Source organism: Oncorhynchus nerka, linkage group LG15, assembly GCF_034236695.1.
Source record: "Oncorhynchus nerka isolate Pitt River linkage group LG15, Oner_Uvic_2.0, whole genome shotgun sequence".
Lineage (NCBI taxonomy): Eukaryota > Metazoa > Chordata > Actinopteri > Salmoniformes > Salmonidae > Oncorhynchus > Oncorhynchus nerka.
This window is the reverse complement of record NC_088410.1, coordinates 59,604,615-59,629,095: the sequence shown is the minus strand read 5'-3', so window position 1 is coordinate 59,629,095 and position 24,481 is coordinate 59,604,615. Positions and strand designations below refer to the sequence as shown.

At 41.2% G+C, this 24,481-nt stretch overlaps 1 pseudogene; it reads right to left on the bottom strand.

Moving 5' to 3' along the window:
* Window positions 1-316: 316 nt before the first annotated feature.
* On the bottom strand, window positions 317-6,229 carry LOC135559838 (piggyBac transposable element-derived protein 4-like; annotated as a pseudogene).
* Between the last annotated feature and the right edge of the window lie 18,252 nt (window positions 6,230-24,481).

Here is a 24,481-nt window from a genome sequence, read left to right as displayed (position 1 = left end):
ATTGGTGCAATAATTGACATACTTCACCCCTCCCCCTCATTTCCCTTTCCATTCCTCTCAACCGTCTCATCCTCTTTCATTCCCTCCTCATTACTTCTTTTGTGCCCTGTTGGTTTCTCTCTTCCTCTCAGCGGAACCACCTCATCAAACGGGGCAGGTGTTTTCTGTTTCAGCATTAGGCTTTTCAGGAGGAGGGAAGGTGGGTTGTGTGTTTGTGTGTATGGTGGTGGGAGGGGGGCTGACAGGCAAGGCCTGGCTGTGTGAAAAGCCTGTAACCAATTTCCTGACATCCCAGTCGATATATTGACAGCGTTTCTTACTCGGTGGAGCTTTGCTTCGTATTACTGAGCAGCACCAAGCCAAGGAGGATACCTGTCGCTTCGATTCCCTGTCGCGGTGCCTCAGTAGCCGGGGAAAATCGCACAGCATTCTGGCCAGGAGGCTTTGACAGAGTGGAGGATTCCTCCCCCTGCATTGACAAGAAATGTCTTGAGTCAATAAGTACTCAACCCGTTTTTATGGCAAGCCTAAATAAGTTCAGGAGTAAAAATGTACTTAACAAGTCACATAATAAGTTGCATGGACTCTGTGTGCAATAATAGTGTTTAACATTATTTTTTATTGCTACCTCATCTCTGTACCCCACATACAATTATCTTGTAGGGTCCCTCAGTCGAGAAATGAATTTCAAACACAGATTCAACCACATGACCAGGGAGGTTTTCCAATACCTCGCAAAGAAGGAAACCTATTGGTAGATGAATAGACATTGAATATCCCTCTTTGCATGGTAAAGTTTTTAATTACACTTTGGATGGTGTATCAATACAACCAATCACTACAAAGATACAGGTGTCCTTCCTAACTCAGTTGCTGGAGAGGAAGGAAACTAATTTCACCATGAGGCTAATGGTGACTTTAAAACAGTACAGAGTTTAATGGTTATGATAGGTGAAAACTGAGGATGAATCAACAACATTGTAGTTACTCCACAATACTAACCTAACTGACAGAGTGAAAAGAAAGAAGTCTGTACAGAATAAAAATATGCAAAAAAAACAAGGCACTGAAGTAAAACTGCAAAAATGTGGCAAAGAAATAAATATATGTCCTGAATACAAAGCGTTACGTATGGGGCAAATCCAAAACAACACATCACTGAGTACCACTCTTCATATTTTCAAGCATGGTGGTGGCTGCATCATGTTATGGGTATACTTGTCATCGGCAAGGACTAGGGAGTTTTATTAATATAAAAATAAACGGAATAGAGCTAAGCACACGCAAAATGCTAGGTTTAGTCTGCTTTCCAACATACACTGGTTTTGAGTTAAAATCGCCTCGAAAATATATGGCAAGACTTGAAAACTTGTACTGGGTGTGAAGTGCAAATGTATGCAGATGATACAGTGATTTATGACTGCGTGGCCATGCACGCCTCCAACTCAATCATCAAGTTTGCAGAAGACACTACAGTGGTAGGCTTGATTACCAACAACGACGAGCCGGCCTACAGGGAGGAGGTGAGGGCCCTCGGAGTGTGTGTCAGGAAAACCACCTCACACTCAACATCAACAAAACGAAGGAGATGATTGTGGAATTCAGGAAACAGCAGAGGGAGCACCCCCTACATCGACGGAAGAGTAGGTGGAAAGTTTTAAGTTCCTCGGCATACACATCACAGACAAACTGAAATGGTCCACCCACATGGACAGTGTGGTGAAGAAGGCGCAACAGCGCCCTCCAAGACACCTACACCACCCGATGTCACAGGAAGGCCAAAAAGATAATCAAGGACAACAACCACCCGAGCCACTGCCTGTTCACCCCGCTATCATCCAGAAGGCGAGGTCAATACAGGTGCATCAAAGCTGGGACCGAGAGACTGAAAAACAGCTTCTATCTCAAGGCCATCAGACTGTTAAACATCCATGACTAACATTAAGTGGCGCTGCCAACATACTGACTCAAATCTCTACCCACTTTAATAATAAAAATGTGGATGTACTAAATGTATCACTAGTCACTTTAATAAACAATGCCACTTTATATAATTTTTACATACCCTACATTACTCAGCTCATATGTATATACTGTGCTCTATATCATCTACTGCATTGCTCATCCATATACTTATATGTACATATTATTAGTCATTCCTTTACACTTGTGTGTGTATAAGGTAGTTGTTGTGAAATTGTTAGATTACTTGTTAGATATTACTGCATGGTCGGAACTAGAAGCACAAGCATTTCACTACACTCGCATTAACATCTGCTAACCATGTGTATGTGACCAATAAAATTAGATTAGATTTGATTTGATTTATGTGCATGCAAAAAGCAAACAGCAAGCTGCACAAGAACCACTACTGCTATAGTCCATGTTACAAAGTGTCTCAGTGACTCATTTTTGCATCTCAATGTGGTAAAAACTGTCTTCATGTTCTTTGCAAAGAGGGTAACTAATGCTACTGAGCCAGATTTATATGTGTCATTATAGAATGGGTGGGTCTAATCCTGGATGCTGATTGGTTAAAACTGCATTCCAGCCTGCGTCTATTCCACAAGTTAGCACTGGCCAAATCTATGATGTTGAAATGCTTATTTACTCTGTTCCATCTGACTTCGCAATCCACTGTCTCAACAGCTCAGCCAGACTAGCATTTGGTTTTAAACAGCAGAGATTTGTAATAACCTCGCTGTCTGTCTCTTCGACATATGCAACATTGTTTCAGTACTGAAATTCAATCTCCAGCTGTCATATGGTAATGAACGTGTCGGGAGTCGGGACGAGACAGACAGGCTGGCAGATTTTCTCAGCCAGTCGAAATCATGAATCAGCATAATTTCTGTGGATATATACAAAGAAACGTCAATAGAAAAACAAGAAATGCAGCTAGTTTGCTGTCATTCCAGCTGCAGTTTGAAGTGACTGTGTTAGCTGTGCAGTTGGCTATTTCTTCTGAACAGTGGCCTGACAAGAGAGCAAATGTTCTGTCCCAGGGGAAATTGCACATCATTAGCTCATTATTATGGGTGTATACAAAACAAAATCACTAGAAAACAGCTTAAACAAATGCACTGTTGTTTGACATGACTGCTAGCCAAAGTTGGCTAGCTAGCAAGCAAGTTATAAGAACGTTGCCAGCCATCACGGCAGCGGAAACATTTAGATCGAACGACTGGGTCATGTCCATAGATATAGAACAAAAATTCTTAATGACTGGGTCTCCGCCGATAGAACGAACGACCAGCTGGCTTGGATAGCAACCCTAGATTTGTGTCAGGACTATATCTCGTGGAAGGTTGAAATAGTATGAATAATTTCATTAAAATTATGTTTTTAATTAAAATAATTAAATCAGTATTTGAATATGTTGGTAACCCGTTGTATTAAAGTGATAATGCCCGAGAAGGGGGATATATATATACAACACCCGTGCCAATATCGGCTTCTCGTGCATTATCACTTAACCCTTGTGTAGTCTTAACATTCTGTATACTCTCCTTGTCCTAAGGGTAAAAAATGACCCACCTCCACTAAACCCCTCAAATAAAGCAACTTAATTGAATTTTAAATCCCAAATCTATTTTGGATGAAGAAACAACCTGTCATTCATCACAAACTTTGTGAATATCTGGTTTTCCCTCTTCACAATGCAGAAAGACTGCATTTAATCAATGGACACCATTCCTTTATATTACAACACACCTGTAATAATTGTTTTCTTTGCAAAAGTAGAGGTTTACTATTGTTATTATTATTGCTAAAGGTACTGCATAGGTGTAAACATGATTTGTTTAGCAAGAGATAGCACTTGTATAGCCTAGGTAGCAGAAATGTGCAGAAGCTAGTTTTGAATGCATTTTATTGAAGGGAAACAATAACAGCCTTTTTGGAAACATAGTGATCTATTCTTATATACTGTACAATGAGGAATTCAACTACAAAATAGTAGTCTTCTCCCATTATTTTAATCATTGCCCCCATCCACAAGGTGTATAAAAAACAACAATAAATAAGAAGAAAATAATAGACACAAAACAAAAATGCGAAGTACATAAATCAATCAACACTAATTTGCACATGTAGGACAGTATGCAAGTGTGTGTGCATGGACTTTGCAGATGTATTTCTCATATGCGCAGCACATACTATTTATTTTACAGTCCTTCTTTGGCATCTCTTCCTCTTGACTGCCCCAGCTGGAGCCTCAGGTGGATCAGGACAAGATTCAGCCCCCTGAACAGCTTTCATTCACAAGCACTGCAGAGGCTGCTGTGTGGGGGAGGCGCTCCCTTCTTTGAATGTGTGGGGTTACAAGTGCATTTCCAAGCTGCTCTAGGAACATCTTCCTCTTGTTCCACTTATCAGGAATCCAGGTTGAGTTGATCTTGTTCCATATCAAAGGCATTGTATGAGGAAACATCAATGATGTCAAGATGACCAGGGGCAAGCGGGCAGTCATCCCCCTGCAGCTGTAAGTTCCAATCACATTTTTTTAAATTACCTTTATTTAACTAAGCAAGTCAGTTAAGAACCAATTCTTATTTTCAGTGATGGCCTAGGAACAGTGGGTTAACTGCCTTGCTCAGGGGCAGAACAACATATTTTTACCTTGTCAGCTCAGGGATTTGATCTTGCAACCTAGTGGTTAGAGCGTTGGACTAGGCGTTGGACTAAGTTCAAACCCCCGAGCTGACAAGGTACAAATCTGTCGTTCTGCCCCTGAACAGGCAGTTAACCCACTGTTCCTAGGCCGTCATTGAAAATAAGAATTTGTTCTTAACTGACTTGCCTAGTAAAATAAAGGTAAAATTAAAAATTATTAGTCAAAAGCTCTTACCACTAGACTACTTGCCACCCCAAAGTATCTTCCATACCTTGTCCAGGTTGTCCACGCCTCCTTTGTTGTGGTTGTAGTCCAGGATGACAGCCGTTTTGTGCAGTGTGCTCAGGAGGACCACATTCTTGTTCCTCTTTGGGAGGTAAAAAACTAGAATGGAGGTGGGGGTGAAGGCTAACTTTCATGAGAAGGCATCTCTCCCCATTGTTGGGAGGATTGCAGGGGGGAGCTCAGGCTTGTTCTTTCTAACTATGCCAACCTTGGTGATCTTCCTCTTCAGGAGCTGCTGGCTGAGTTCATTGAGGTGAAGAAATTGTCATACGTGACATTGTGCCCCCTCAGTCCATCTGTCACATCAAGCACAACCCGTATCCCCTGGTTCTTCTCCAGGCCTCCACTGGTCGGTTTCCCTGTGTAGACTTGCATCTTCCAAGCATAGCTGGATTGTGCGTCACAGGCCACTCATATCTTGATGCCATACTTTGCTGACTTGCTGGGCATATACTGCCGGAAAGGACAGCAGCATTTTGACAAAAGAGATTACTATCAGTAATTAGTATCAGTGTCACAGAAAACAGTCACATAAATCAATGATATTACAGCAATACATGATCAAATTAACAGTGAAAATCACTTACATTACAGATATGAAAATAAAAATGTACCTCCGAATCGAACCAGTTGCTCATCCACTGTTACTTCAGGCCCAGGGTTGCAGAGGTATGGCAGACGCTCCACCCACTTCTCCCAGACCTCGCTTATGGCCGCCAGTTTGTCTCTCACACGTCTTGCAGGTCTTGACTCATGGTTATCAAATCATAGCATTCTTGAGAAATCGGGAAAGACTTTCAGTGGCATTGTAGCACGGAAAATCTCCATTTCTGTCTCTGCATCCCAGAGACTACATGTAGCCACGCCTCGGGACCTATACGCACCCGATAAGATTAGCAGCCTTATGTAGGCCCGCAGGTCAATCTCATCCATCCTTTTCCAGTTGTCTCCATATTTACGGAAACCCTCCAAATTTGTCATCTCCAGGATGATTTTTTCGATAGCTGGTGTGATGAACATGTATAATGTTGAGGCGATGTCCTGGGCATGGTCAACTGCATGTCTTGTGGGCCCTGGGGTCATCCTTATGACATTTTGTGCTACCATCCTGCCCTAGTTGTCATATGGTGACAAAGACCATGTTATTTTTCTGTTCTTTGACAAAAATGTCTCTCTTTCAGCTTGGGGGATGTCTTCTTCATCTGAAGATGATGCATCATACTTTGGGTTATATTCTTTCCCATCTTCTTCTTCAGATACTTCCTCCTCTTCTAAATCATTGTTCTCTTGTTCCTCCTGGACATCTGAAAATCTGGAACGTGCACTCATGGCTTCAGCGAAGAGAGAATTGGGGTGACTTTCATATGCAGCACCTTTATAGGCTCTGACTGCATTCCCCATTAGTAAACAATGCTTTCAAGATAAGTTTATTTTGTCTGAAATGTAGTTTATTTTGTCTGAATTTCTTTTGATTTTGTCTTTGAACTTGAGTCGTGTGGGGTCGTGGAGAGGAGATGCTGCACATGCACAAGAACGTTTTTGTTTTGTCTGAGTTCAATCAGTAGCACACACAATCTCAATTTCTTTGTGGTTTTTGTGGTGTGTAAATAATTGTATAACTGCGGGGTCAAAAAGGACCCTAAGACAATCGTTGAACCCTGGTGGTGTACAGCTTTCATGGGAATATGAACAAAGGCAACTTTTTCTAATGTTGGGGTCACTCTAGGAAAAATCATCAAATTTCATTTAGCGGATGTTCTCTGCTGTTTAACATAGTGGCGGGTCATTTTAGACACTTGACAACACAAGGGTTAAGTGGAGAGGCTCCCGGTTGTATCCGATTTTATGTACCTTGGTATCATACTTGATTCCAACCTCTTTCAAAAAGCAGGTGAAAAATGTAACTAAAATAACCAAATTTCTGATACATATGAAATTGTTTGACTACACAGGCAGAAAAACGGTGATATGATACTCCCCCACATAGCATACTGCTTGACCCCATCCACTTAGTACTTTTGTTAAACAGAAAACCCAAACCCATGGCAGCAGATCTACAAGGTCTGCCATGAGAGGTGACTGTATAGTTCCCTGAAGGAGAAGCACTTTTAGTCAAACTACTTTCTCTGTGAGAGTTTCCAATGTCTGGAACACACTGCCATCAGACACACGCAACTGCCCCACCTATCGCATCTTCACACAAAAATATAAAGACATGGCTTAAGGAAAATCAGACTTGTGAACATAATCCCCTGCTGTGTATTGCCGCTTTCCATGTTATCTGTTGTCTGTAGCTTGTGAGGTGTGTAAGCACTGTCACTTCTATCTATTTTGTTTTGTTGCTTTTTGTGCTATTGCTCTGTCTGTCTGCGTGCTACGTGTTGCTTGTCCTATGTTGCTCTTGCATGTGCTCATTGCTCATTGCTCATTGCTCATTGCTCATTGCTCATTGCTCATTGCTCATTGCTCATTGCTCATTGCTCATTGTTTGTCTGTATTGTTATTGTAATTGTTTATATTAACTTGCCCTGGAACTGCGGGTTGAACATTTTCCGGCTGACTAAAACCGGCACTTTTACTGAAACATTGTTTAATGTGTACTGTCCCTGTAAAAAAAAATGTACTCAATAAAGTCAAATGAAAGTAAAAGGGCTGTCTAGCACTGATCAAAAACTAACTTGACCGAGCGTGTAGAATGTATTTTATAATAATGTTCAAATGTTGTACAATCCAGTTGGGCAAAACTCTTAGAGACTTACCCAGAAAGACTCACAGCTGTAATCGCTATCAAAGCTGATTCTAACACTGTATTGACTCAGAGGTATGAATACTTGGGTAAATGAGATATTTCTGTTTTCAATACATTTGCTAACATTTCTAAAAACATGTTTTTACTTTATCGTTATGGGGTATTGTGTGTAGATGGGTGAGAATAAATATATATTTAATCCATATTAAATTCATGCTGTATCACAACAAAATGTGGAATAAGTCAAGGCGTACAGTATGAATACTTCTGGAGGCACTGTACATAGTCTCTGATCAAAAGTAGCGCACTATAAAGGGAATAGTGTTCCATTTGGAATGCAGACAAGTACTTTTCCAGGCATTACACCCACCCAGACAGGAGACATACAGGAACAGCAGCCAGACATCACAAAGGAGAAAACTAGGTGACATTGGATCAAATCTCTACTGCAGAAAATATTTACTACCGGTAGATACCTGAAATAATGTCCAGAGACACTCAATAACCGTAAGAAACCAGAAACAAATGAAAAAACTGCAAATATGAAAGATTTGACTGAATCACTGACTACAGACACAGAGAATGAAGCTAGCCCCTGGTCTAGCCTTTACACAAAGAATGTAGGTAAAGGGGTTGTGGGGTTGGAATATGGCCTTCACACTGGATTTCACTCACACACTGTTTCTCCAGGGGAAATTACTTCCTTTGGTGTTCGCAATTCCGCAGTGCACCCTTTCAAATCATAACTAAAGCCCCCCACAAGAACATACCAGAGGTTGAAAATGTTAAATGTTGGCCTGTCTTGTCTCTCTTTCCAATTCCATTGGCTTCTCACAACTCCATTTCTCCTCGCAACCTCGTCTCCTTTGTCCACTCCTCTTTCAAAGAGGGCGAGAGAGAAAGGGGTGGGGAGCCATGCCAGCAATGTCACGGTTGGAGAAAGTTTATCCAGGATAGAGTGGTCTGTGGATAGAGTCAATCAGAGTCTACAGACCCTCAATTGCCATTGACATTTACCGGGGACCTATTTCCAATTAATCTTCAAGGGCCTTCACCTCTTGAAGCCTGATTTCGTTTTTTTTTTTTTTTGCGGGACAAACTAGCTCATTTGTAATTGGCCGTGTGTCTGAATGGAGAAGAGCCTTTATCATTGAGAGATTGGGACACGGAAGTGAGTGATAAGGGAGGGGAAGAATCCAGTTGGAATCTGTCACTACTAATGCAGATAGTTCCATAGCTTTGTGTTAAGACGTTCACACATACGACATGTTTGAACATTGGAAAAATGCTTTGATCCAAAGGGACTTACTAACGCAGGTTTGCAGTACATGCACCGCATGTAGGAATCAATTATTTACTTATTTTCATTTATAAACAAACATAAGAAGAACATAAGATAACTAAAACAAAACAGAACGATCCAAGACGTATAGCAGGGTGTTTATTTTCTCAGCTGTTCCCCATTCCGAGAGAAGAGAGAGATGGAGGAAATGTGTGAGAAAAATAGAGAGAAAAAGAAGAGAGAAGAAGAGGGAGAGATATTTTCACTCCCGACTGAATGAGAGACATATTGCAAAGTTATAGTGAGTTGTTTGCCTCATATCATGTGTGTGGAGATATATTGTAGTGAAATGGCATTTTGTAGGTTGGGAGTATTGGATATTGTTAGTAGATCAACCCCTGCTGAGAATATATGGATACATACATACATATAATGTATGTATCTGCATGCTGTGAAACACTTATTGAGACTCAAAAGCAGGGGGCATGCAAGCATGTGCACACACACACACACACACAACTTAAATCGCAAAGTTTTTTTGTACAAATACAGGCACACAGCACAGCTAAAGTATATGTGCATGTAAAGTGCATTCGGAAAGTATTCAGACCCCTTGACTTTGTCCACATTTTGTTACGTTACAACCTTATTCTAAAATCAATGAAATCAAAATGAATTCTTCATCAATCTACACACAATACCCAATAATGACAAACCGAGAACAGGTTTGTAGACAAAAATAAAAAACAGAAATACCTTATTTACATAAGTATGCCGACTCTTTGCTATGAGACTCGAAATTGAGCTCATGTGCATCCTGTTTCTATTGATCATCCTTGAGATGTTTCTCCGACTTGATTGGAGTCCACCTGTGGTAAATTCAATTGATTGGACATAATTTGGTAAGCACACCTGTTTATATAAGTACCCACAGTTGACAGTGCATGTCAGAGCAAAATCCAAGCCATGAGGTCAAAGGAATTGTCCGTAGAGCTCCAAGACAGGATTGTGTCAAGGCCCAGATCTGGGGAAGGGTACCAAAACATTTATGCAGTATTGAAGGTCACCAAGAACACAGTGGCCTCCATCATTCTTAAATGGAAGAAGTTTGGAACAACCAAGACGCTTCCTAGAGCTGGCCGTTTGGCCAAACTGAGCAGTCGGGGGAGAAGGACCTTGGTCAGGGAGGTGACCAAGAACCAATGGTCATCAACCATCTCTGCAACACTCCATCAATCAGGTCTTTATGGTAGAGTGGCCAGACGGAAGACACTCCTCAGTAAAAGGCATGCTTACAGTACCAGTCAAACGTTTGGACACACCTACTCATTCCAGGGTTTTTCTTTATTTTTTACTATTTTCTACAATGTATAATATTAGTGAAGAAATCAAAACTATGAAATAACAAATATGGAATCATGTAGCAACCAAAAAAGTGTTAAACAAATCTAAATATATTTTATATTTGAGATTCTTCAAAGTAGACACAGCTTTGGTCAATCTTGGCATTCTCTCAACCAGCTTCACCTTGAATGCTTTCCCAACAGTCTTGAAGGAGTTCCTACATATGCTGAGAACTTGTTGGCTGCATTTCCTTTACTCTGCAGTCCAACTCATCCCAAACAATCTCAACTGGGTTGAGCACTCCATCACTCTCCTTCTTGGTCAAATAGCCCTTACACATCTTGGAGGTGTGTTGGGTTATTGTCTTGTTGAAAAACAAATGATAGTCCCACTAAGCGCAAACCAAATGGGATGGCATATGGCTGGAGAATGTTGTGGTAGCCATGCTGGTTAAGTGTGCCTTGAATTCTAAATAAATCACAGACAGTGTCACCAGCAAAGCACCCCCACACCATCACAGCTCCTCCTCCTCCTCCATGCTTCACGGTGGGAACCACACATGAGGAGATCTCTTCCGTTCACCTGCTCTGCGTCTGACAAAGACAGATGGTTAGGAACAACATTTTCAAATTTGGACTCATCCGACCAAAAGACAGATGTTCCCCGGTCTAGTGTCCATTGCTCATGTTTCTTGGCCAAAGCAAGTCTCTTCTTATTATTGGTGTCCTTTAGTAGTGGTTCTTTGCAGCAATTCAACCATGAAGGCCTGATTCACACAGTTTCCTCTGAACAGTTGATGTTGAGATGTGTCTGTTACTTGAACTCTGTGAAGCATTTATTTGGGCTACAATTTCCGGCTGAAAACTCGAATGAACGTATCATCTGCAGCAGAGGTGACTCTGGGTCTTTCTTTCCTGTGGCGGTCCTCATGAGACCCAGTTTCATCATTGCACTTAATTGTTTTTAGCACTGCACTTGAAGAAACTTTCAAAGTTCTTGAAATGTTCAGAATTGACTGGCCTTCATATCTTAAATTAATGATGGACTGTCGTTTCTCTTTGCTTATTTGAGCAGTTCTTGCTATAATATGGACTTGGTTGTTTACCAAATATGTCTATCTTCTGTATACCAACTCTATCTTGTCACAACACAACTGATTGCCTCAAACGCATTGAGAAGGGAAGAAATTGAAATGCATTCCAGATGACTACCTCATGAAGCTGTTTTTTAATATATATGTTTTATTTAACCTTTATTTAACTTGACAAGTAAGTTAAGAACAAATTCTTATTTACAATGACGGCCTACCAAAAGGCAAAAGGCCTCTTGTGGGGACGGGGGCATGGGATAAAAATTTAATAAAGAATAAAATATAAATATAGGACAAAACACACATCACAACAAGAGAGACAACACTACATAAAGAGAGACCTATAAGACAACAACATAGCAAGGCAGCAACACATGACAACACAACATGGTGGCAACAAAACAGCAACATTGTAGTAGCACAAAACATGGTACAAACATTATTCGGAACAGATAACAGCAAACCGAGCAAGAAGATAGAGACAACAATACATCACGTAAAGCAGCCACAACTGTCAGTAAGAGTGTCCATGATTGAGTCTTTTAATGAAGAGATTGAGATAAAAATTGTCCAGCTTGAGTGTTTGTTGCAGCTCGTTCCAGTCTCTAGGTGCCTCGAACTGAAAAGCCGATCGACCCAGGGATGTGTGCTTTGGGGACCTTTAACAGAATGTGACTGGCAGAATGGGTGTTGTATATGGAGGTGAGGGCTGCAGTAGATATCTCAGATAGGGGGAGTGAGGCCTGAGAGGGTTTTACAAATATGCATCAACCATAGGTCTTGCGACGGGTATATAGAGATGACCAGTTTACAGAGGGGTATAGAGTGCAGTGATGTGTACTATAAGGAGCATTTGGTGGCAAATCTAATGGCCGAATGGTAAAGAACATCTAGCCGTTCGAGAGCACCCTTACCTGCCGATCTATAAATAATGTCTCCGTAATCTAGCATGGATAGGATGGTCATCTGAATCAGGGTTAGTTTGGCAGCGGGGGTGAAAGAGGAGCGATTACGATAGAGGAAACCAAGTCTAGATTTAACTTTAGCCTGCAGATTTGATATGTGCTGAGAGAAGGACAGTGCACCGTCGAGCCATATTCCCAAGTACTTGTATAAGAATTTTATTTCTGCTGGTTTTCTTTTTGAAAGAATAAATGGCCAACATGATCCTGACCAGTCTATTGTTTCAGACCCTCGGCTTTCAGTTGATGTGGAAAACAGTAAGCCGGTTTTTAATTTTCAAAAAGTCACAGAAGATGAGGTCTTATCTGCACTATCTGCTATAGATTCTAAGAAATCATTAGGCGCTGACAATCTGGATCCATATTTACTCAAGTGTTCGGCACCTATTATTGCTGGTCTAGTGACACATTTTTAATCAAACATTTGCCGTAGGAAAGATTCCTATATCTTGGAAAACAGCTTTTGTTTTACCACTCCTCAAGGGAGGTGATGGTAGTGAATTGGATAATTATCGGCCCATCTCTAAGCTCTCCTGTTTGGCTAAAATTCTAGAGTCACTGGTGAATCGGCAACTATAATCTTTTTTAACTGTTAACAATACTCTTTCTGGTACTCAATCTGGCTTTAGACCTATACACAGTACTATTACGGCCACTGTACATGTTGTAAATTATATTACTAATGCCCTAGATAATAAAAAGTACTGTGCCGCCTTGTTCATAGATTTATCTTAAGCTTTTGACACTGTAGACCATGCGATACTTTTGGGTAAACTGTCATCAATAGGACTGGGATTGGATGCCTGTTGTTGGTTTCATGACTATCTAAAGGATAGAAGTCAGGCTGTTAGAGTTGACGGCATCCAGTCAGAGTCATTGGAGTTGGTTAAGGGTGCCCCACAAGGTTCTATACTTGGTCCATTACTGTTCACTCTCTACATAAACAATATCGGTGATGAGATAAGAAAGTGTCAAATTCATTTATATGCTGATGACACTGTCATGTACTTATACTTATATTCCACCATAATTTGCAAATAAATTCATTAAAAAATCCTACGATGTGATTTTCTGGATGTTTTTTCTCATTTTGTCTGTCATACTTGAAGTGTACCTATGATGAAAATTACAGGCCTCTCTCATCTTTTTAAGTGGGAGAACATGCACAATTGGTGGCTGACTAAATACTTTTCCCCCCCACTGTAAATACTTAGGGATATGTTTGGATAATAAACTGTCTTTTAAAATGCATATTGGCGAACTTTGTAAATGGCTAAAAATCAAGCTAGACTTCCTCTATAGAAACAGGACATGCTAGTCCTCTACAAATAGAAGACACATTGTGCAAGCTACTTTTATGTCTGTTATAGATTATGGGGATATTATTTACATGCATGCTACGGCATCAACACTTAAATAGCTGGATGCTACTTATCATTGTGCACTTATTACGGGTGCTAGCTACAGAACTCACCACTGTGTTTTATATCAAAATGTGGGTTGGACTTCGCTGTCCGTGAGACGAGAACAACATGCTCTCGTGTTTGTCTATAAAGCACTTCTGAATAAGCTACCTTCTTATTTATCATCACTCATCGATATTAGAATTAGAATTCCTACAACCAGGTCTCAAGCATGGATTACACTTGAGGCCCATGCGATTTCCACAGAGTCGGGTATGGCTGCCTTTTCCTGTTACGCTCCTTGCCTATGGAATATCCTGCAGACTAAACTTAAACTTGAGACTCTTGTCCCCCTTGCTCATTTTAAATATTTATTGGAGCATTTTTATTTTTGTATTGCTTGTAACTGTTTCGGGTAATGCAAGTTATTGTGCTGTTAGTAGAATAACCTATGTGTAAATTAAATATTTTGCTGTATTTTATTTGTGTTATCTGTGATCCTTTTGTTTGTCTTGTTTAGTATTTTAATCATTGTACCTAAACTGTATGTGTAAACATGTATACGCAGAGTCCAGCTGTAAAAGAGACCTTGGTCTCAGTCTGTGTTCCTTGTTGAAATAAAAGGTATAATAAAATAATGAGGTGACTACCTCAAGCTTTAAACCCTCAGAGGTAGTAATAACACCTGTGGGAGGAGGGGAATTCTACTTACCAAACCACATGACCTTTGTGTTGGAGGTGTTCCGAACAAGGTTAAAGGTAAGGAAAGTTTGTTGGACAATAAGAAAGCTTTGTTGTGGAACATTTAACACAAAATCCAGGGAGGGGCCAGCTGAGTATAAGAATGTATCATTTGCATATAAATGAATGAGAGCGATTCCTACTGCTTTAGCTATGTTGTTGATGTAAATTGAGAAGAGCGTGGGGCCTAGGATCGAGCCTTGGGGTAATCTAATTGGTGACAGGCAGTTGCTGAGATAGCAGATTTTCTGACTTTATACACTGCACTCTTGAGAGAGGTAGTTAGCAAACCAGCCAAAGACCCCTCAGAGACACCAATACTCCTTCGCCGGCCAACAAGAATGGAATGTTCTACCATATCAAAAGCTTTGGCCAAGTCAATAAAAATAGCAGCACAAAAATAGCAGCATAATAAGTCTGGTGGAGATTAGAGAATGCCCTTTCCTGTTTCAGCATGACAACGCACAATGCAACAAAGCGAGGTCCATCCAGAATTGGTTTGTTGAGATCGGTGAGGAACAATTTGATTGGCCTGCACAGAGCCCTGACCTCAACCCCATCAAACACCTTTGGGATGAGTTGGATCGCTGATTGCGAGCCAGGCCTAATCACCCAATATCAGTGCCCGACCTCACTAATGCTCTTGTGGCTGAATGGAAGCAAGTCCCCACAACAATGTTCCAACACGTAGTGGAAAGCCTTCCCAGAATAGTGGAGGCTGTTAAAATCAAGGGCAATGGTGACATCATTGAGGACCTTTAAGGTTGCAGTGACACATCCATAACCTGAGCGGAAACCAGATTGCATACCAGAGAGAATACTATAGACATCAAGAATTTTGAAAAATAGAAATAGACCTATAACAGTTAGGATCAGCCTGATCTCTCCTCTTGGAACTACCCATCCCGGATCCGGGAGAATTGTCATCAACTACACTAATTAGCATAGCGCAACGCTCAAAAAATATTACTAGAAAATATTCATAATCATGAAATCACAAGTGAAATATAGTGAAACACAGCTTAGCCTTTTGTTAATCACCCTGTCATCTCGGATTTTGAAATGATGCTTTAGAGCCAAAGCAAGATAAGCGTTTGTGTAAGTTTATCGATAGCCTAGCATAGCATTATGTCCAGCTAGCAGCAGGAAGCTTGGTCACGAAAATCAGAAAAGCAATCAAATTAATCGTTTACCTTTGATATTCTTCGGATGTTTTCACTCACGAGACTCCCAGTTAGACAACAAATGTTCCTTTTGTTTCATAAGGATTATTTTTATACCCAAAATACCTCCGTTTGTTGGTCACGTTATGTTGAGAAATCCACCGGAAATAGCGGTCACGACAACGGCGAAAAACATTCCAAATTATATCCATAATATCGACAGAAACATGGAAAACGTTTTTTATAATCAATCCTCAAGGTGTTTTTCAAATATCTATTCGATAATATGTCAACCGGGACAATTGGCTTTTCAGTAGGAGCGAGAGGAAAAATGACTACCTCTGTCTTTTACGCAAGAATCACTCTGAGAGCCCTCAGCTAGCCACTTACGCAATGTAGTCGTTTACGCTCATTCTTCAACATAAAGGTGTGAAACTACATCAAAATGCTGTAGACACCTTAGAGAATACTTAGAAAAAGGAATCTGGTTGATATCCCTTTCGATGGCCAATGGGGGTGCATAGGAACACAGCGGTTTCAAAATAAGAGGCACTTCCTGATTGGATTTTCCTCAGGGTTTCGCCTGCAATATCAGTTCTGTTATACTCACAGACAATATTTTTACAGTTTTGGAAACTTTAGAGTGTTTTCTATCCTAAGCTGTCAAGTATATGCATATTCTAGCATCTGGTCCTGAGAAATAGGTGGTTTACTTTGGGAACGTTATTTTTCCAAAAATAAAAATAGTGCCCCCTAGTTTCAAGAGGACGAACCGTGGCTGCCTTCCAAGCAATTGGAACCTCCCCAGAATGGAGAGACAGGTTAAAAAGGTTGGAAATAGGCTTGGTGATGATAGGGGCAGCAACCTTAAAAAAAGAAAGGGTCTAAACCATCTGATCCAGATGTTTTTTGGGGGTCAAGTTTAAGCAGCTCCTTTAGCACCTCAGACTCAGCGACTGCCTGCAGGCAGAAACTTTGTAGCGGGGCAGGGGGGAAATAGGGAGAAGCATCGAGGCTAGTCGCATTAGATGGGGTGGGAGATGAGGACATTTTGGACGGGCAAGGAGGCATGGCTCAGTCGAATAGGAATCCTGACTTAATGAAGTGGTGATGAAAGAGCTCAGCCATGTGCTTCTTGTCAGTATCAACCACATCATCAACATTTAGGGACATGGGCAGCTGAGAGGAGGAGGGTTTATTCTCCAGGTCTTTAACGGTTTTCCAGAACTTCTTGAGGTTAGACCCACAGAGAGAGAACTGCTCCTTAAACTAACTAACATTGGCCTTCCGGATAGCCTGAGTGCACTTACTACTCATTTGCCTGAACAATAGCCAGTCAGCCTTTGTATGAGTGTGCCGAGCCTTTCGCAAATGCAATTATTGTAACTCTGCAAGATCTCAGGAGAGAGCTTAGGGCATGTAGGGTACAGGCTCGTGCTGATGGAGGATGATAGCACCCAGCAACAGTCAACAAAGAGGTATTTGAAAGTTTAATGCTTAAAACCTGCAAATCAAATTGTTTGGGGACAGACATGATGGAGACAACCGAGCACTGAAGGTGATCCTTGGTCAAAATCGCCACTTCCCCACCTTTGGAAGATCTGTCTTGCCGAAAAAAGGTTATAACCAGACAGGTTAACATCAGTATTCAAAACACTCTTCCTTAACCACATCTCAGTAATGACCAACACATCTGGATTGGAGCTGTGAACCCACACTATCAATTGATCCATTTTAGGTATTAAGCTTCTGGTGTTATCGTGCAGATAACCCAGGCTTTTACGAGAGCAAAAATCAGTGAAGCAAATATCAGTGCTCGTCAGAATTAGGGCGAGCAACAGTAGATGGGCCAGGGTGTACATGCACTTTTCCAGATATCATCAACAGTAATACAATCAGGGCAAGGCAAAGGACAGGGAGAGCTCTGCAGTGCTGATTTAAAAATCTGAATGTGCATCAGATGGCAACAAGATCATATTGTACAGCAATTTCATCAGGTAACATGAATACAAAGCCGTCGAGAGGTGGTAAGAATAGGATGGGAGGCCAAAAGTTTGTGTAACCAAAAGAGAGTCAGAGTCCCGAGTGTGGGAACAGACATAGTCTGTCCCACTGTTGGGTAAAGAAAGTTTGTAGTCAGCAAAGTATGCAGGAGTCATGAGGCGAATTGCAAAATAGCTTAATGCACAATAATTTTTTAAATATTTAACGACTTGGAGCTAGCCATTGTAAGTTCATAGTCACTCGACCCAGCAGTGCGTGACTGCTGGAGGCGAGCGAAAGCTCGGAAGAGAGGGGTGAGTGTGGTGGGGGAACCTGTACCAGACAGGGGGAGACGGGCCCGGGCAGACGGTGAACAGATCGTCAGGTAGAATTCAAGCAGCAGCGCAGCAGGCAACGGGAGTAGGTGTCACACCCACTTGGGAGAAGCTTTTATTTCTGGAAGCAGATTTCTTGCAGAAAATGCCAGTGAATGTTCTTTGAACAGCAGGAGAGGGCGCTTCAAAGACTCCTGCCACTTGTTGGGCCCAAAGGCCTCAGCACCTTTTACTTCCCACCTTAGTGCTAATTGAATTTGTATCTGGTCTGTCCTTGCAAGCCTGGGAGCCTTAACACAGTATTCAGTCCCCATAACATCAAATATATCATTGTAATGTACTTTATTTTAGTTTAAAAAATGTATTCTTGGCTTTCAAAATAGCATCAGACCAAACACCACTCACTCAATTCCAATTCCGTTGGATGGTGTCCTCAGGTCTCTGCTGTTTGTTTGCTAGAGCATCCTCCATATAGCTTGGGGGAAAAAACCTTGCAAGCAGTAATCTCTACGGTTAATTTTGGTCTAAATTAGGTTGTAGGTTTGGAGTTTTGATCTGGTTGAGAGAATGGCAAGAGTGTGCAAAGCTGTAATCAAGATTGCAGAATCTCAAAAATTAAATATATTTTGACTTGTTTAACACTTTTTTGGTTACTATGAGACTCCATATGTGTTATTTCATAGTTTTAATGTCTTCACTATTATTCTACAATGTATAATAGTACAACTAAATTAAAACCCTTGAATGTCTAGGTGTGTCCAAACTTTTGACTGGTACTGTATGTAATTATGATTTTTCAGCTTTTAATTTCTAATACATTTTCTAACATTTATTTAAAAAAAACGTAATACATTTTAGAACAAGGCTGTAACGTAACAAAATGTGGAGAAAGTCAAGGGGTCTGAATACTTTCCGAATGCACTGTGTGCTCTACATTCACACTTTACCCTGTACAGAATCCTCTCTCTCTCTCTCTCTCTCTCTCTCTCTCTCTCTCTCTCTCTCTCTCTCTCTCTCTCTCTCTCTCTCTCTCTCTCTCTCTCTCTCTCTCTCTCTCTCTCTCTGAGGAAGAGGGGAATGGGGAGCGGGGCAGTCATGGAATTCCCAACCTGCCACTCTGCCTAGCCCTGCAATGCCCTGATAACGCTGTCCGCTTCTTCTCTCCTCCCCTCCTCTTTTCTCCATGCCCACAGGCTTGTGCCCCAGTGGCCGGCCGGCGCCCACAGCCAACCCACCCAGGAATCTTATCTCACGTCCAGCCACAGGCCCTAGCTCTACCAGGGCGCTGAACATGGGGCTCTGGTCACTCAACACAATGAGCTAGCTCACAGAGAGAGACCCCTAGGCTGCTATGGAGGCGGCTTGCACTGCATACAAAGCAACCAAGTTCAGCTGGGAGGAAGTCAGGGCGAGGGACTGTCCACCTACAGCTTTTGCATTTTCACTGTGTTTATATTACTGCTTTATAGTGCCGTTCCTTGTGTGGCAGATCATTTGAACTCTCCTCGTAACAGATAAATGTTATTTTTTATGTTTCAGCTTCCTTTATTCTATTCATTCCCATGTCATTTTTAATGACCTCCCAAATGTTACTAGCAGGTATCCCATAGTTCATTAGGAAATAGTTTAGGGCAATGCATTTCTGAGATGTTGTCACGGTAACTTCATGGAAGTACCCTCTATGATACACACACTTTCCTTGGCAGAGAGCAGGTGTGTGTGTGTGTGTGTGTGTGTGTGTGTGTGTGTGTGTGTGTGTGTGTGTGTGTGTGTGTGTGTGTGTGTGTGTGTGTGTGTGTGTGTGTGTGTGTGTATGTATGTATGTATGTATGTATGTATGTATGTATGTGTGTGTGCGTGTGCGTGTGCGTGCGTGTGCGTGTGCGTGCGTGTGTGTGTGCGTGTGCGTGTGCGTGTGCGCGTGTGTGTGTGTGTGTGTGTGTGTGTGAATAATAAATATGTTCTTATGGTTTAATGCCATTGTAATGGAGCGTTACTTAAAGTTTTAATTGTGAGATGTAATACAAAAGCATTCTCTGCCTTCCACACGCAACAGAGCGATACACACACAAAAACATACACACACACACAGCATGCAGGCAGGCAGGCCTCTCGGCTGCGGCATTACATTCAGTCAGTGCTACGGGGTCCTTCCATTCCTTCCTCTAAACATCAAAACAAGCTGGACTTGAGGGTTGTTGTATTTAAGGTAAAAGGAGAGGATAGATGGCTTCACCATTGGCCCCTAACAGACAAATAAACACACACAAAAAGGAATGAGTAGTCTTTCAAAGCTTCTAACCAGTGGCAAAAACCATTCTCCAACTGCCTCGTCACAGGCCGAGAGAGAGGCAGACTAATGTTATCCCTCTAATAAAATGGGAATTAACATAATATCTGGACCTCCCTCTGTGAAATGGCCTTATCTGTGAATGGTTTCCTAGGGTACAGAAACAGACGGCAGGCGCTTCAGCAAACTAATCCCCACCTCCTGTTAGAAAGCCATTCAAATCACAACACCGCAACGCCCATTTTCCACAGAAGGGTAGGAGGTGAAGGGATATCACCTGGTGAGTTGTTGCATGGTGGAAGATCAACCAAACTGTATGATAACAATTGTCCTTCAGGAGAACATCTTGTTTTCAACCAAAAACTGTCTTCAGATGTTTTCCAGGGTAACATTCCTTTTAGTACAAATACAGTGTTTGTTATGTGAAACAAAAACCAACAAATGGGTGTTGCAGTTATTCAAACATTTTGCATACTGCATGAAATGAACCATGAACGATTCGCCTAGCAGTTTTAATTGAACAGGGCCCTAAGTTGGTACGGTTCTTTCCCAAGGCAGCAAAATAATACTGTCAACTTCAGCTGAGTAACTCGCGGTAAGTACATTCAAATAAGGAAACTGTAACAACCACATCATATCAACATTGTAAGGAAATACATCTTATGGTGGAAGCTCAACCAACCAACAACACGACACTGGAAAAGTGGAGGGCAACCAAGCTTTATACCAAAAAAAGTGAATCAAACTTAAGGTGATATCAACATGAAAGCCATTGCCATTGACTCAGTATAGCACAGAGTATAATGTGCAGACACATGACATTGTTTTAATTACAGCAGTGATTCAGACAACCTGTATGCGCATCACAGTCCTTGAAATGTGTACGAAACGAAAGCAGTATAAAAAAATATGCAGGGATTTAAAATCAGCTCATGCCAAAGCTGTATTACAAAGACAACGGGTCAATGTCATGGTGAACTGTCGGTCTCCTTCAATGTGTAGGAGTTTGAAAAGGTTTGAAATGGACTGCAGTTGTAACTCTGTCATTTCTTAGAGAGAACACAATCTACACAGTAATTAGCCTTCAACTACTCTGCAGGAGGATTGTTGAGGGCTGCTTTACAATCTCTCCTCTTTTCTCCCTCTTTCTCTTTCTTTCTGCCCTCTGCTTTGTCCCTTATTTGGTCTTTCTTAATACACCTTTTCTCCCGTTTGATTGAATAAGCAGAATCGACTGTCTAGAGCAAGGATGGGAAACTGGAGGCCCTCCCTTTTGTAGGCAGGCAAAGCCATTTTTTATTTTTTTGAAAAAAATACATCATATACAGTACCAGTCAAACGTTTGGACACAGCGAATCATTCTAGGGTTTTTTCTTTATTTTTACTATTTTCTACAGTGTAGAGTAACACATATTGAATCAAGTAGTAGCCAAAAAACTGTTAAACAATTTTTTTTTATTCTTCAAATTAGCCACCCTTTGCCTTGATGACAGCTTTGCACACTCTTGGCATTCTCTCAACCAGCTTCACCTGAAATGCTTTTCCAACAGGAGTTCCCACATGTGCTGAGCAGATGTTGGCTGCTTTTCCTTCTCTTTGTGGTCCAACTCATCATGAGGCAGGAAAATGATGTGGATATATTGAAGCAACATCAAGACATCAGTCAGGAAGTTGAAGCTTGGTCGCAAAAGGGTCTTCCAAATGGACAATTACTCCAAGCATACTTCCAAAGTTGTGGCAAAATGGCTAAAGGACAACAAAGTCAAGGTAATGGAGTGGCCATCACAAAGTCCTGACCTCAATCCTATCTAAAATGTGTAAAATTTATCGACCACTTGGTTTTGTAGCAGTGGCATCTTCCTTGCTGAGCGGCCTTTCAGGTTATGTCGACATAGGACTCGTTTTACTGTGGATATAAATACTTTTGTACGTGTTTTTCCCAGCATCTTCACAAGGTCCATTGCTGTTATTTTGGGATTGATTTGCACTTTTCGCACCAAAGTACGTTCATCTCTAGGAGACAGAACGAGTCTCCTTCCTGAGCGTTATGACGACTGTGTGGTCCCATGGTGTTTATACTTGCGTACAATTTTTTGTACAGATGAACGTGGCACCTTCAGGCGTTTGGAAAGTGCACCCAAGGATGAACCAGACTTTTTTCTGAGGTCTTCGCTGATTTCTTTTGATTTCCCCCATGATGTCAAGCAAAGAAGCACTGAGTTTGAAGGTAGGCCTTGAAATACATCCACACGTATACCTCCAATTGACTACAACCTAAGTGTATGTAAACTTCCTACTTCAACTGTATGTATGTATATATATATATATATATATATATATATATATATATATATATATATATATATATATATATGTATGTATGTATGTATGTATGTATGTATATATATATATATATATATATATATATATATATATATATATATATATATATGGAGTTGACATATATCTCCCCCCATATACAGTGGGGAGAACAAGTATGTGATACACTGCCGATTTTGCAGGTTTTCCCACTTACAAAGCATGTAGAGGGCTGTAATTTTTATCATAGGTACACTTCAACTGTGAGAGACGGAATCTAAAACAAAAATCCAGAAAATCACATTGTATGATTTTTAAGTAATTAATTTGCATTTTATTGCATGACATAAGTATTTGATCACCTACCAACCAGTAAGAATTCCGGCTCTCACAGCTTTATTTAAGAAGCCCTCCAAATACAGTTTACTTGTCTTGCTGAGAATTCTGGTATGTTTTGTTACCCCTGAATGTCTTTTTCATCTGTTGCACACTGACTAACTGAAGTGATTTTATTATTTTATTTTATTATTATTTTATTATTATTTTATTACTCATTACCTGTATTAATTGCACCTGTTTGAAGTCGTTACCTGTATAAAATACACCTGTCCACCCACTCAATCAAACAGACTCCAACCTCTCCACAATGGCCAAGACCAGAGAGCTGTGTAAGGACATCAGGGATACAATTGCAGACCTGCACAAGGCTGGGATGGGCTACAGGACAATAGGCAATAGGCAACAACTGTTGGCGCAATTATTAGAAAATGGAAGAAGTTCAAGATGACGGTCAATCACCCTCGGTCTGGGGCTCCATGCAAGATCTCACCTCGTGGGGCATCAATGATCATGAGGAAGGTGAGGGATCAGCCCAGAACTACACGGCAGGACCTGGTCAATGACCCGAAGACAGCTGGGACCACAGTCTCAAAGAATTAGTAACACACTATGCCGTCATGGATTAAAATCCTGCAGCGCACGCAAGGTCCCCCTTCTCAAGCCAGCGCATGTCCAGGCCCATCTGAAGTTTGCCAATGACCATCTGGATGATCCAGAGGAGGAATGAGAGAAGGTCATGTGGTCTGATGAGACTAAAATAGAGCTTTTTGGTCAAAACTCCACTCGCCGTGTTTGGAGGAAGAAGAAGGATGAGTACAACCCCAAGAAAACCATCCCAACTGTGAAGCATGGAGGTGGAAACATCATTCTTTGGGGATGCTTTTCTGCAAAGGTGACAGGACGTCTGCACCGTATTGAGGGGAGGATGGATGGGGCCATGTATTGCGAGATCTTGGCCAACAACCTCCTTCCCTCAGTAAGAACATTGAAGATGGATTGTGGCTGGGTCTTCCAGCATGACAACGACCCAAAACACACAGCCAGGGCAACTAAGGAGTGGCTCCGTAAGAAGCATCTCAAGGTCCTGGAGTGGCCTAATCAGTCTCCAGGCCAGAACCCAATAGAAAATCTTTGGAGGGAGCTGAATGTCCGTATTGCCCAGCGACAGCCCCGGAACCTGAAGGATCTGGAGAAGGTCTGTATGGAGGAGTCCCTGCTGCAGTGTGTACAAACCTGGTCAAGAACTACAGGAAACGTATGATCTTTGTAATTGCAAACAAAGGTTTCTGTACCAAATATTAAGTTCTGCTTTTATGATGTATCAAATACGTGTGTCATCCAATAAAATGCAAATGAATTACTTAAAAATCATACAATGTGATTTTATGGATTTTTGTTTTAGATTCCATCTCTCACAGTTGAAGTGTACCTATGATAAAACTTACAGACCACTACATGCTTTGTAAGTAGGAAAACCAGCAAAATCGGCAGTGTATCAAATACTTGTTCTCCCCACTGTATATAGTTATTATTATTGTATATATATTTTTTTCTCTCTCTCAGGGTCTCAACTTACTGTTG